Genomic DNA, 14,662 nt, shown 5'->3' on the forward strand with positions numbered 1-14,662 from the left:
CTCCCTCTCAGTCGGCCTGTTTCTCTGCCCGGAGGTTGTTTATCAGTCTGGGAGCATGCGGCCTGTAGCCTCTCTGAGTTGCAGCCAAGTCCAAAGTGGAACGGGTTCAAACTCTGGACTTTTGACTTTGACTTTGTGTCTTCATGTGGCCCGGCTGGTCCATTATCAGGACTAAAGGGGCACACTGACCCTCACCAACCCAGATTTTGTGAAAAGCGCCGTGTCTGCCATGAGTCATTACTTCATCGCCCACGGAACAAAAGGTGAGACCATGTCTGGGTTGGATAGTTTCCAAAAAAAAACCTCAGATGATGAAGGGTCGCTTTGAATCAAACATTGTTTTGTTGACTTGCATTTAACACAGACTGACAATATGGGCCTTTTTTTTTTTGTGAAACTTGATCTGTAGTTTTAGATTCTTTACATGCCTCTCTCATTTGTTTTTCCTTCTTTTCTGCATCACATTCATTCCTTATATTCTCTTTCTCTTTGAGTCCTGCTTGTTGTCTTTCAACACACAAAAACAAAAACACACTCAGCCTGCAGACAACCATTTTAACTCTCGATCTCTAGTTTCTTCCTCAGCGTAGAGAGATTAAGTCAGAGCTGAGACTGTCCCCTCTTATCAATTGATTGAAGCTGAAGATGATTTTCCCCCATCTGCACAGCATAGCTTCTTGGGTACTTTCCAGAGCACTTTCTCCTGTTTGGCAATCTATTGCCTTGTTTACCGAACTGCTAAACCCTGGCAACACCACAGACTGTGACTCACGCCGTGAACCCGGCAGTCGGTGGTTCAGGGTTCAGTTTACAAACAATGTTGCACAATGTGTCCTCTCTAAGCCACGGTCACACTTGTCGCTCTGCTGTGCTTTTTGAGATCAGACTCTAAAGATCACTTTTTATGTCTGTCATTTACTGAATCACTGTAGTAAATCTCCTCTGGCTACTGTATATCCATTGAGATGTGTGTGATCACATATTAAAAGTTGAGTTTTTGTTCTAAAATGAGAGATCCGCTGTTATAATATCGTAGCAGAGAGGTTCAGAGACTTTAGTGCATGACATTTATTATCTGTTATGATCAGCTGGCAATCATGTCTCACCTACAAACATAGTTATAAACTAAGATAAAAGTTAGACATAATTGACATCTTGGTTCTCACACAGTTAAAGCAGTTCAAGGAATTTATTACAGGAAAGTGTCGAAGAATTAAGTGCAGAGGTTTTGTTCAGATTAAAAAGTACAGATTTGAACCAGTTAATGTTAGCCAAGTGTTTTCTGTGAACGTAACACATGCAGTGCTCACTATCAGCCTCGTGCCACTGCAGGAACTTATGTCACTTCCTTTGTTATCTTATTGATGTGGAAAGAGGAAGCCCCCTTACTTTCCCCAGACCTACTTATCACAGTACCACAAAAGTGTGATAATGCTATTTCAGAGCTGAAAAAAGCTGATTTTCTTACTTAGTAACCACTGAGCAAATGTTAGAATTAACTTTATTTCTCAATTCATAACCATCAACATACAGCACATGTGTGTTAGGCCGTGTTTTTTTAAGCATGCTGCGGTGCTGCAGCACCTGTGTGCAGAGGTATCGAACAGGATGTTGAGGGTTGTCTCCTTTTGCAGGCATTTGTACCACCCACCAGGCTTCTCTGCGCCTTGTACTGTATGAGTAAAAGTTGTGCTGCAGACTGTATGGAACATGCAGAGGAGGCAAAGAGCGCTCCACTCGTTGATGCCTGTGTGTACATTTGAAGGCATGAAGCGTCTCACCGCTCAGCCGTTTAACCCATTCAGGCCCACACAAGAATAAGTTAGTGGCATGAAAGAGCAACAAGAACAACCTCCTCCATTTGGAAAATCCCCCCCATTATTTGCTTTCACTTATTTAATATATATGCTTCATTATCATTTCCATGATGTCCATGGACCATCATTCGGACGAATAATCTTGTTATTTAGGTCAGAGAATTTGTTGTTCTGTAAGACAACATAGCAATGGAAGCCCATGTTTTTCCTAAGATATAGGAGTCAATGCCCTAACCTATAAACAAAACAGAATACAAATGAACCTTGATCAATTTTTCCATGTTAAATGACCCAATAAACACAAGTTCTCTCAAAGTCAAAGTTAAAATGTTAAAACCTGGCTGAATTTTGTTGAAAAGTAAAGGCAAATCAAATATAACTTGTTGGTTCAAGACCATTTCAGTTACTATATTCAAATGAGAAGCAGGCCCCAACTAAATTGTGAAAATAACTTAATTGATAGACAAGAACATTCAAATGCCAACATTTGTTAAATTCTCACTTTCTACAATATTCAAAAATGTGCAGCTACAAGCAAACAAGCACATTTACTTCAGTATGGTACATGTTATTCATGGAAAATGAATAAACTATAGTTAAGGTATGATTGGGGTTAGACAACTAAAACAAAGAGTAACTTAACACCAGGCTGAAAATGAGTGTTTTACTGCCCTCTCTGGTTGAAAGATCAGAGTCTGTTCTCTCTCTCTGCTTTATTGCACCTGTAACCACACCCAGCAGTCATGTCACAGGGTCCTGGAGTATGCCTGTACATCACCACAGCAAGCTGAGAAGTTAAACCTCTTAAGGGTTTGCAAAAAATGATTTTCAGGAGGGTGTTAAGGTTAGGTTAAATAATTAAAGGCCATTAATTTCTGGTCTGTGTCAGGATGTGAACTCCCAATGTCCACATCTTTGCTTTCCACCTCAAAAAGTTAGCCCAGTGTCAACCTAGAAGTTCACACGTCCTTTTGTTGAAAATCACCAAATCAGTTCCTACTTTATTTGTTACATTCATTTATTCATAGCTGAATTGCAAGCATTTCGCAATTTCTACTAGACCACAGACTCCAACCCGAAACTTTATTCAGTGTCTGTCACTTGGTCCCTGTGTTTGTCCAGGAAGGACCAGGCTAAATACTGGTTTTAATAGTGTTGCATTACTTCCTCCGGGAAGCTGTTAATGGCATAAACAGCCCCCGAAAACAACCACTGGATAGCAGCACAAGCAACACAGTTAAAGGTCACTTGACCTCAGTTTTGTTTTGGAAACTATTTGAAGAATTGGAAAAAGTGTGTGTGCTACTTATCAAATCTTATGTCATCAAAATGTAACAGAGGATCCTTTATTCTGCTCCGGTGACTTGTTATATTTGTTTCTGTTCATGTTCAGAGGAATGTACAGTCACATAGTGAAGAGGGGAGTGGAGGAGATTGTGTAACATGGTCTTACAAAGTTTGGGTCTTACTAAAATGCAAATGCTATGAAAATAATGTCCCCAAATTATAGCAACAAGCCCAGATAATTTCCTGTAGTGGTGCTTAAACTTTGCTATTTCTGCTTGGCCCTGTTTATTTTTGGGGGGAGGCGGCCGGGAGGACGGGGAGGACGGGGACTGTGGACACATAATCCTCCCAGAAAAGTGATTTATTTATGAATTCCAGTGCAGAACCTCCCCTCCTGAGAGCCGGCCAGCCTGCCAGAAGTCATTGGCTGATGTTTACAGGACTGGATTGGCTAATTCCCATGGTGCAGTGTGCCTGCAGTGCTATCTTATTTATACAAGACCTGATATGGGAGAACAGAGGGGTTTATTTTGGGATATTCCCCATAGATGGATCCAATTTCTCCAACTGGAGCGGTTTCCTCCATACGTGCTGCACTTCAGGTTCTAGTGGCGGGCTGCGCGTCTGTGGACACAGCTCGCCACTCGCCCAAGTTTAAAAGGGCTGAATTGGCTCAGCAAAGGAAACTATGTCACAACATCTCGAGTTAGACTCGTGACAATAGACTTGAGTTCAGGGACTACACAGGAAGTTGAATATTAGTCTCATAAAAAGTGCATTGTTTCTCTTGTCAAAACAAAATCCTTACGTCGAGTTCATTTATCACTACATTAAACAAAGAAATCTGTCAACCAATGTCAACTATCTATACTTTTAGCACTGCCATAGAGTAGTTTCTCAACCAGCATCAAACTGAAACAGTATTTTATCTGGTGTGAGACGATGTAATGATGTGATAAAAAAAAAAACAATTGTATGGTTTTCTTACCTCAACAAATAAATTAATCACAGTTAGAATATTTGACTGTGAGCAAAACATGTAACTCATGTTTGCCTGTTTCAAGAACATCACCTACAGATTTAGATATGCAACCCTTTGAGTGTTTGAATATTTTACTCATGCACTCAACAAGTGCTAGATGAGTAATTTTTGGAAGGGATGACGCTGAATTAGAAGCACAGCTCTCACGGTCTGTAAATGTTTTAATTATGAAGCACAAACACATGGAGACACACAGTCATAACAGACCATATTTGTGATGTTAAAGCAACATCTGCCTTTTACAAGACCTCACGTCATTATCTGCAGGTCAGACTTGTGCTGACTTACGCTCTAAGCCTGCGATGCCAGAAAAACACCTTGCACCTTCCTGTTTATTTCTTTTTCTGTCTTCATCTTGCTCTCTTTTCTTTCCCAGCCCCCTGCTGCTCCTCTCGCACATCCGTCAGTGATTTAATGATTATATAAAGGAATGAGGGCATTATGGGAAGGAGTGCAGGACACCGACACCCTGCCCCAGATGTTTTTCTCGCTGCTGAGGTGTGTCAGTCCTATTTATTCTTCTGAAAGCCTGATGTCATCAGCTGCTGCATGGTGTGATACCGGGTATACCCTTAATACTTAAGGATGTCGCAGTAACTCAGGTTTCCTTGTAATTTCCTCTGAATTCCTGAAGAAGTCACCTTTTGTGCTAACAGGTGATGTCATGAAGGTGAGCTTTATGAATGTATAATGTTACTAAACGACTGAATAGACACTGGTGATTAAGCAGTTTGAAGTTCTGTTGCAATAACTCTAAAAAAAACAACAAAAAAAACATGACAAGCTTCCTCATGCACTTCCTTTTGATGCCATTGCTGTTGGGTATTTTTCCACTCACACTGAATGCCATATCTGATTTCAGGTGCACATGCAAGCGCACACGTGCGCTCACAGTGTAGCATGACATATAGAGATGATTTACATCTTTGTGTTGTTGCTGCAGTCGTGTGCAAACCATAATAGTCAGTTGGAGGATCACTTTGTTTTCCCGTCAAAAAACATCTGTAATGGACAACAGACTTTCTAATCAGCCTCGAAGAGAGGAAGCCAGTTGGAATTAAAACATGACTAGACTCCCACCAAGCTGTGACCACTGTCCCAGGGGCATGGCTGTAGAAAACCCAAACGCTGTGATTATATTCTTGTAATCATTTGTTAGCTGTGTTTGCTGTGCTGTGGGATTAGTGTGTCTTGAGAACTCAGGAATTGAATATCCCCTTGAAGAAGAACAACGGTGGATGGAAACAATATAAATGTCACTGTAATGCCTGATGGCTTAAGGAAGAGACGCAGTTACAATTTTGCAAGGAAAATAAGAAATGAGCTTCTAAAAGTGATGCGATCGTTGACTGTCAGTCTCCCAGCTTAAGGAGAACGAAATCAGAGAAAACCTAAGTAGTTCATTGACACTCCAAGCTTTAACAATGATGGTTAATGCATTACCTGTGGTGTAGTTTTGTACTTCTGCTATTTGTGTAGACAAAAGGCCCAGTTAGTGACTGTTATTGAAACCACTCTGATATCTGCCTATTAAATTTAAGGCTACAGCCAGCAGCCGTTTAGCTTAGCTTAGTGTAAAGACTGGATACAGGAGGAAAACAGCTAGCCTGGCTCTGTCCAGTGGCTATAAATATGAAGCTCAAACCATAAGCTTAGCAAAAAGATTGTCGGCACTAAGTCTGTTTGCCTCTGACAATTTAAACTAAAGTGGAAAAATAAGTTGGTGGCAGGTGGATGTTTTTTCTTGTTGGCTTCAGACAGAGCCAGAGACTTTGTGCTAAGCTAAACTAAGCTAAGAGTTCTTCTTCTCAATAACTTTTTGCAAGAAAGCAAAAAGGATTATTTCCCAAAATGTTAAACTATTTCTTTAATTGACTGAACACATTTGACACATTTCCCTGTGAAACTTGTGTTTACATGTTTGATACAACTTGTGTCTGTTTTAAGGTGTATATAAAAATGTATAATATATCTGCTATGAAGGATCAAACATCAAAGTTGTGTTTAAGTTATAGTAGATTTTAAAAGTCCATGTACAAATCTAAGTAAGGATTAGTCTATATAAGCCTGTATCTTTGAAGCTACACATGCTATATGAACTTATAGCGCACCCAACTCTCCTCCTAGATTGCGCTTGATAGTTTTAAACACAGTTCACAATTAACTTTCTGTAAGAAACACTTATGTTGGTGGAAAGTTGTGTTCTCCTTCTCCCTTTGACCAATGGAAATGAAAACCAGCTGTCCACATTGTTCAAGTGCAGATAAACCAGTAAAAATAGACACGTGCACCTACAGTCCAGGAGAAAATTAAATACTTTATTCAATATATGAAAAGTTTCATTTGAGGTTGACTTTTAACATTTTAACACCTAAAGCATACAAAGAGGTGCTTGAGGAGGAACTTCTGTCCTTTTAAACTAAATGAACGTAACCTTATCTGGTCTTTATTTATTTGGAGCTTGTATTTACGTCAAGGCAGCATCAACTTCTTCTATTCAAACTGGTGATTCACCCATTACATTTGTTTTTTAAAATCTGTTTCTGGAAGTAAAATTGGATGACCAGAAGATACACGGAACCAATTTGCATGTTGTAAGTGTTGAGTATTGTTGTTCGAGTGTACGGCATGGCAAAGGCCTGACGTCATGGGAGTAGATGTTGCAGTTGTCTTCTGTTTATCTAGTAATCACAAAGCTGACTGGATAAAGCTGCATACTGCTCAGCCTGTTGTGGTGTTGGTTTGAGGTGTTACAGATGGAGGATGTTTGTGTCATGTTTTGTGTAAAACCTCTATGTCTTCATCGTTGGGATGTTAAATGGTTCTGGTCTGCCTCTTTCTCTCTCTCTCTCTTTCTTTCTTTCTCTCTTTATTTTTCCCCACCTCTTCCACAGAGTTTGAGACAAAACGCAAGATGAAGTGGTTCTTGGTTCCAACCTTAAAAATGTCAAAGATAAATTCAAAACACCAGGGTACACCCACATACTCCTTGCAGCCATCAAGAATTGAGTATTGAGAAAGTTTCAAAAACCACTTCCCCATTTCTTTTTTGTGCAAAAATGGCAATAATTCAACACAGGCTTGAGTTGCTCATGTATTGCGCCAAAGTGTCAAGTGCTGCATGACTCAGATCAGCATAATGTCTTCGTCCTACACGTCTGCAGAGGTGGTTTTTGTGCGAAAGAAGTCGTTTAATGAAAAATGTTATAAGAACTTGAGCACATTTTATTGTTTTCTTGTGACTGGAGCTCATAAAGTCATGTAAACTTTGGATTTTCATGAATGACCAATACATCCCATTTGGAGAAAATCCTTTTGCTTTTCTTTGGGCCCTTTTTCGGGAAATGAAGCTGATGATTCATGATTTTTAAACTCTCTCTCTCTCTCTCTCTCTCTCTCTCTCTCTCTCTGTCTCTCTGTGTCTCTCTCTCCCTTTCCCTCACTCCCTGCATAAAAATATATGACACAAATATATGACACACATATTTGTACTTCTCCTCCTTGGTTTCTGGTCTGACTTTGGTTGTGGAAAGTGGATTCATCAAGACAGACAGACCCCGTGATGTTCCCCATCAAGCCCCTCTCCTCTCTTGCTCACTAGCCCCAAACTCCTGTCAATGGTTTCCAGCTGGCCGTGGCGTGGCGGTTCTCCTGGGAGAGGAGGAGCGCTCAGCTGGCTCCAGGATCTGACTCGCACATTGTCAAAGAGCCTTGCTCAACTCCCCCCCCCACCCCACCCTCTCCCTTCTGCTCCCCTGACCCACCCCACTACTTATTTGTTTAATTTGTGGATGGTGGAAAAGCGACTGACGGGGAGTGTGCAAGCAGAAGGACTGTGTATGTGTTAGTATTTGTAGTTCAAATTTCACATGCTGATTACGTCCAATGTATTTAATGATAAGGTGAGGTTATGAGGTATAAAGGCAAATACATGAGCTGTTAGCTTAGCTAGCGTGGGGCGGTTTTGGCCCTCAAAATGTGTGTGGTGACACGTCAGTGGTTGCCACTGGGAATCTGCTGAGAGGGTTAACTTAAAGTGGGTTTGGGGGGGGGTTATATACTTAAGACTCATTTTGTGTCTTTCATGTTATCTTGATGAGTGCAGCACTTTGGTCTGTTGGTGAGGAACTTCTAAATATAGCAGAGAGCGGTTCAATAGCGGGGCACTGCTTGCGTCACCTTGGGGTAAATATTTCTCTTTTTGGCAACAGTTGTGTGCTCTAACCCTCGCTTTTTCCTGAACATTCAGCAGAAAAATCAAAAAAGAGTGTTGGCTCAAGCTGAGCTTTGGTCGAGGCGGCAGGTGGGCTGGATTTGTGAATTAGTTATTTAAAGGGCAGAGTACGTTTAACCCGAAGCACATGACAATTAAACAAAAAAGCAGGGTAGAGGACAAACCAAAATCAAACCAAATGTTTAAAGAGGATGGACTGAACATACACATAAAAGTGAGCATACGCATACGTACACACAGCTTTAGTACACCGTCATGTCTGTCTGCTAGTTTTTGTAAGACGCTCTGTTTACCTAGCAGGAGTGACGGTGATGACAGTCTGTTGTCATCAAGGTCAGAGGTCAGATGAGGAGGGGGAGTGAGTCTGCGGACTGCTGATGGAAGGACGTGGTGCTTTGTCACTCCTCATGTCTGGTTGGAAGACTGAGTGTGTTTGGCTTGGCTTGATGAGTGTGTGTGTGTGTGTGTGTGTGTGTGTTTGCGTGTGCCTCTGAGTGTGTGTGCTTGTGTTGCTTTGCAAGTCAACACACTGCTGGGAAATGTGTTTGTATGTTATGACTGTACAGTGTGACATTGTGCACACTCACAGATCTGCACCCTCAGCATTCAAACCTCCATGTTTGGTCTAATATAAGTTAGTGATTTTATTAGTTTATCACACTGTTTTTTAAAGTTTCTGAACGAATTCGCCTTAAATTCTCAGCTTAAACCACCACTGCTGCATCTTAGATAGCAGAAACAATGTCATTCTTAGATCATACTGTAGAAATGAAGTGCTTACAAAATAATAATTCTTCTCTTTTACCTATTAAAGAGTTTTTTTTGATAAGGTAAAGTTTTACTCTTCTATTTAAATATGTTTTGCCTTTAACTGAACCTCAGCACATTTCTTACTCTGCTGAGCACACTTGCTCTATTTACAATAGCAGTAAAAAGCTTTGCATTCACACTGCAGTGTGGCGCTGTTGAACTACTGCTTAGTCAGTTGTCCGGAGACCTGGTTTGGCCCAGAGTGAACCCATGTAAAAACCACAAGGTAAACATTATAAGATCAACTGGGGCGGCTTAGTCAGAGCTCTTGTGCTTTACAAGAGCATGTGGTGAAGAAAAAACGTGTGAAGAACATGTGTTATCTGTGTCAAAGTGACATCTGCTTCACAGTTAAATGAAGGTACAGCTTACACAGCAGCAACCAACCAGAATTTTCTAACATTAGTCATCATAAGGTACCGGTCATACCCATACATCAGGCGTCTCAAACTCACGTTGGCTGTGGCCACTGATGTGTCATCTCACATTCAAGTACTACAAGAAAAGTGCAATATTTCATCAAATATTTCCATTACAGCATGCAAACAGCATGCAAACAGCAGTTTCTGTATATTTTTATATCCAAGCAACCTTTGACATTATTTTACACCACACTAAATACATTTTTAAAATAGAATTGTGTTTTTATTTTAATTGTGTATGAAGGGGTCATTTAAATTGATTTTAATCAATTAGAAAATAACCATGACCATCTTGACATTTGTTGGCTGATCTAAAATGGGCAAAGACGTGGAGCGAATGTGGACGTGGCCATTCCCTTGGTGATGCAACTTTAAGCCTTCAAATAATTTAAACAGGTGAGTTATATAAAAAATTCCCCCTGTACAGTTGTCATGAACTGGATACATAGCCATAGATACCTTTACCGGGTTGTAAACATGTTTTTTTCTGCTGTAAAGTTGGGCTTTTTACTCTGGGGCCTTATGGAGATTCACTTTTGTAGCCAGCCTCATGTGGACGAAACTGCATGTTTTGTTACATCCATGTTGGCTTAATTTGCCATCTATGGACCAAAAAAACACTGAATTGAGCAATTTCATAAGTTACATACAGCAGTCTAGCTTTGAGACAAACCTATAACAAGACTCTTTATCTCAACTACTGTAGCACATAAGATTGATCTTAGGCGAGATTGATTGTAGCAGATTCTTCAAAGGAGGGGAATGTAATACTCCTCGCACGCAGCGCTCAGCCCGGCAAGAGGATCAGAAGGAAGTCAGAAGAAAGTCAGAAGGATGGCTATAATCAAAAGAAGGAGCAGCACTACAGCCTCCATGCAGAGTTTGGCTGACTTCTTCTGGATTTCTTGAGTTGATTATGTTTTCTTTTTTTATTTTATCCTCTTTGGGTCACTCTTTAGTTTATTTTAGTCTCTTTGGGTCAGTCTGTTGTTTGTTTTAGCCTCTTTGGGTCACTCTGTTGTTTACATTATACCCGCTGGTGTCTGGACATGATCAGTCATGGTACAGGCACCTCAGGTCATTTTACGTCTTCCATACGAGGCCATTTGCTCCCATTCAGTCTTGGTCAGTTCGCAAAATCCCCAGAAATAAAGATTCAAGGAAGAGTTAGTGATTTGGGGAAATAAGCATTTCTTCTTTCTTGGCAAGAATTTGATGAATAAACTGATACCACCATCAAGGCTGGATGGTAAATATGTAACTACAGCCAGCAGCCAGTTGCAGTAGCTTAGCTTAGCATTAAGACTGGAAACTGGAGGAAACCAAAAGCCTGACTCTGTCAAGGTAACAAAACGCATGAGCGCTCACAGGTGTGACAAATAGGCTGCTGGGTCACATAAGCAGCTATAACAGTCTACATTTTTTGTGTTTTATCTTTTTTTAAAAAAACCATAATATTACAGAATACAAAAGACATAGCAGGATTAATATAAAAACAGAATGATTAATCTAACAGAGTCACAATCTTGTGTCACAATCTCTGCCATGTTCAAACCACCAAAACCTCTTACCAACTCCACATCTATCTTCTTATTTGGGGCAAATGTAAACTAAATGTAGACAAAGGGTGAATGAGGTGTAACTATAATGGACACCATCCTTTAAAGTCCAGCTGAGGTACATCTTTGTGAACAGATTGTCTCTGTGCAACAGGGGCTCTGTCTCGGAGATCAGACAGGTGTCCAACCGGTTGCTCGGGCCGGGTTAACCCCGAGCCCCGGGCCTGGCTCTGGTGCCGTAACGCTGGAGGTCAGAGGTTAATGGAGCAGAGTGGCGCCGGGCAGTCATCCCCCAGGATCCTGGGTGGATTTGGTAAACAGTGAAGCTGTCACTGCAGATTAATACTGAGAGGAGGTAGAACAGGGCCGAGCACACAGGGGGCTAATGGCTCCCAACTCAGCCATGAAAGTGCCTGTCTTCCCCATTCTCCTCTCTCCCTCATGCCCACAGATAAGCCTCACAGGCTTAGGGAAGGAGGGGAGGAAGGGGGGAGGAGGAGGAGGAGGAGGAGGACTGGAGAAGAGGGAAGCAAAAGGTAGAAAAAAGGAGTTAACTCAGAATAGAGAAACTTACAAGAGGGCAATAACCACAAGTGCACTTGAGCACTTGAAAAGTTAAGAGAAAAGTGAGTAACATTTAAAAGCAATGGGACCTTTTAAGGCACTGTAGAAGTTTTTGTCTCTTCCTATTGTGTGGATGTAAAAACTCTCCCACCCCCCAGGTCATTCACTGGTTACAGCTGTAAGAGCACGGCCCTCCTCTGTGGGGGATCTTTGGGGACTTTTTATTTTCATGAAGCGTATGCAAGCCTTGACACTATGGTTTATCTGTCATTGCATCTTACATTCGATGGGGGCGGCTCCCAACCACTTCGTCTGCAGCTTGTGTCAAGGCAGGATATTGTATGTCATGTCACTGCAGTGCTCTAGATTGTGGTTACACTCTCACCACAGCATGCGACAGAGAGAGAGAAGTATAAAGATATGAGGGGTCTTATCTTAAAAAAAAATCATCTTTAATTACTTCATGTATTAATAATCTTGTGGTTTGGCTTTTTTAAGAGTGTGGTATTTTTCCATTTACATGATACATCATTTTTGGTGGTTTTATTCTTTTTGTTTTTTGTTTTAGAAGGTATGTTTTATTAATTTATTGGCAGATAACACAGGAATAGGCCTATTTGTGTTATTTTAAGTAATAAAATGCCTCTTCACATCATTAATTGAATACAATTTCCTTCATCATCATATACATCATTTATATACTACAAATTCACTAATTGTGTCACATCTCATGTTTAAAGTCCTGAGTCACTTTTCAATATTTAACCAAGGCCATGATCTTTACCTGATCTGCCCAATTCAAGATTTTTTAAATTTACAACTGATCAGACATTGATCAGATGTTAAAGGTGTCACCGGCGGAATTTAATTCACAGAGAATTTCCACTACTTCAGCTCTAGGATGCATTTTAATGTCAGCTCAGTGTTTTAGGTTTACGGTGTGCAACTTTGCTGTTTTATTTCAGTCTCACGGCTCTCATCAACCTTGTTTCCACGTTTTAAAAACCCACAGTATTCGTCTCAGACAGGCAAAGTTAGACACTAGCTGGTGAACATAATGAAGCATTTAGTAGTTAAAGAGCCAAATTATTTCCCACTGGGGGTTGGTGGAGACCAAAACAGAGCTGAACAGAGCAGGAATATTGGACTTGCATTCAACCAGGTGGTCAGAAACACAGCCCCCATATGAGTGATAATGTTGCTCCGTGTCTGCTGGGTGTGTAAATAGGGTTAGGTTGACCATAAAAATGTTTAAAGTTGTCAGGGGCGACTGATTTAGGGGAAAACTAATTAAAAAACATTGTGAGTGAGTTGAGTTTTTGCATATTATTTGCATTTAAACATCATCTTTTGGCCCTATAGGCAGTTTTTTCTATCTTTAATGTGCATTTTTGACCTGAATCCTAATCAGTTGTCCTGGTGTGTATGCACAAATGTGTGTGTGTGTGTATATATACCTCAGACAGTCTAACTGTGTGTGGCCTATTTGAAATAACTGTACTTTACTGTACACAGTCCCACTCATTCCTCCAATTACCCCTGATGCCCCCTCCCAGCTATGTTGTCAGTTGGCCCGCGCGGGGGGGGGGCTTGTGGTGGTGGTTCAGAGCAGCGGCTGGATTGTCTGAGCATATTCCATGCACTGCTCCATTGTACAGTCCTCACAATGGGACCAAGCCTTTGATCTTAGAGGGGTGCACCTCTCTCCTCTCTGTCTCTTCCATCCCTCCTCCTCCGCTCTTTCCTCCTCCTCCTCCTCCTACTCCGCTCTTCTCCTCTTCTTCTCTCTTCTGTTTCTTTGTTTCTTTCACTTTTTTTCCCCTCCAGTATTAGCCTTGACCCTCCACGTACCGCCAAGAGGGCTGAGAGGAGAAAAAGGAAATGAAACACTGATTGAAATGAATGAAAATGTAATGAAGTGAAGAGAGGGCTGAAGGACGGAATACAAAGCGAGGAGGGAAAACAAAAATCAGTTGTTATATTCCTCTTGTTCCTCCTTATTAAAAGGCCCGAGGGACGTACTGAGATGGCCCTTTGACAGATTGTTTGTGGTATATTGTTCAGCCCCCTCATCTCTGCTTACACGGAGCAGGTGCTGCCAGGGTGAGACTTGAGCCGGGGATATGGAGGCTCAGTGATGGAAGGGTTTGGTTTGCTCTAAGGTCTAAGGGATGGGAGTTTGATTGGGGGTGGGGAGGGGGTTAGAGCTCTATACACCCCCTTATGGAGTCTGTCAGGTCAATATTTTCTATATGTTGCGACTGCATTGCTAATTCTGCTGCACCAATTCAACCATGCACCCCTACTGGCTTCAGCCACCACAGTGCCCCATCATGTCCTCTGTGCTTAGCTTTGGAAAACAGAGCGCTTAACGTCCCCCCCCTTTCCCTCCCTAACCCTCCTACCAATAGCCCAATGCTCCAGTGAGCGTCTATAGATTCCTGGATCCGTACAGCGTTGCATTGTCTCCCTTGCCTGGCCTTCTGCCAAGAACCGAGCCAGCTTTGGAAAAGTTGTACTTCACCGGAGTCTAATCTTTTCTTTGCTGCGCTTCTTTTCTTGCTCCCCTCCCTCCTCCATTCTTTCTTTTCTTCTCCCTGCTCGGCTATTTTCTTTATGCCAGAGAGCCTGCGAGTATTTACCGATGCGCTGGCATTGAGGGTTATTGTGTGTGCGGGACTGGATGGTGACGCAAGAGGCGGAGTGGAGGGGTGGTGCTGAGGCTGCTGAATAAACAAGGACATGCATATTGTACAGTAGAGATCTGAGATATGGTCATTACTTTTTAGTAAAGTAAGCTGGCCAAATAACAAAAAAACCTTTACCTTGTCACGTACCTCCAGTGGTTTCTAGTGAAGCAGAAAGTTTTGCTTTTATTTGCCCAAGGCCTAATACAATCGAGGTTAATTTCTTTTTTGTGGTGAGCA

Source organism: Dicentrarchus labrax, unplaced genomic scaffold (assembly GCF_905237075.1).
Source record: "Dicentrarchus labrax unplaced genomic scaffold, dlabrax2021, whole genome shotgun sequence".
NCBI classification, from domain to species: Eukaryota; Metazoa; Chordata; class Actinopteri; family Moronidae; genus Dicentrarchus; species Dicentrarchus labrax.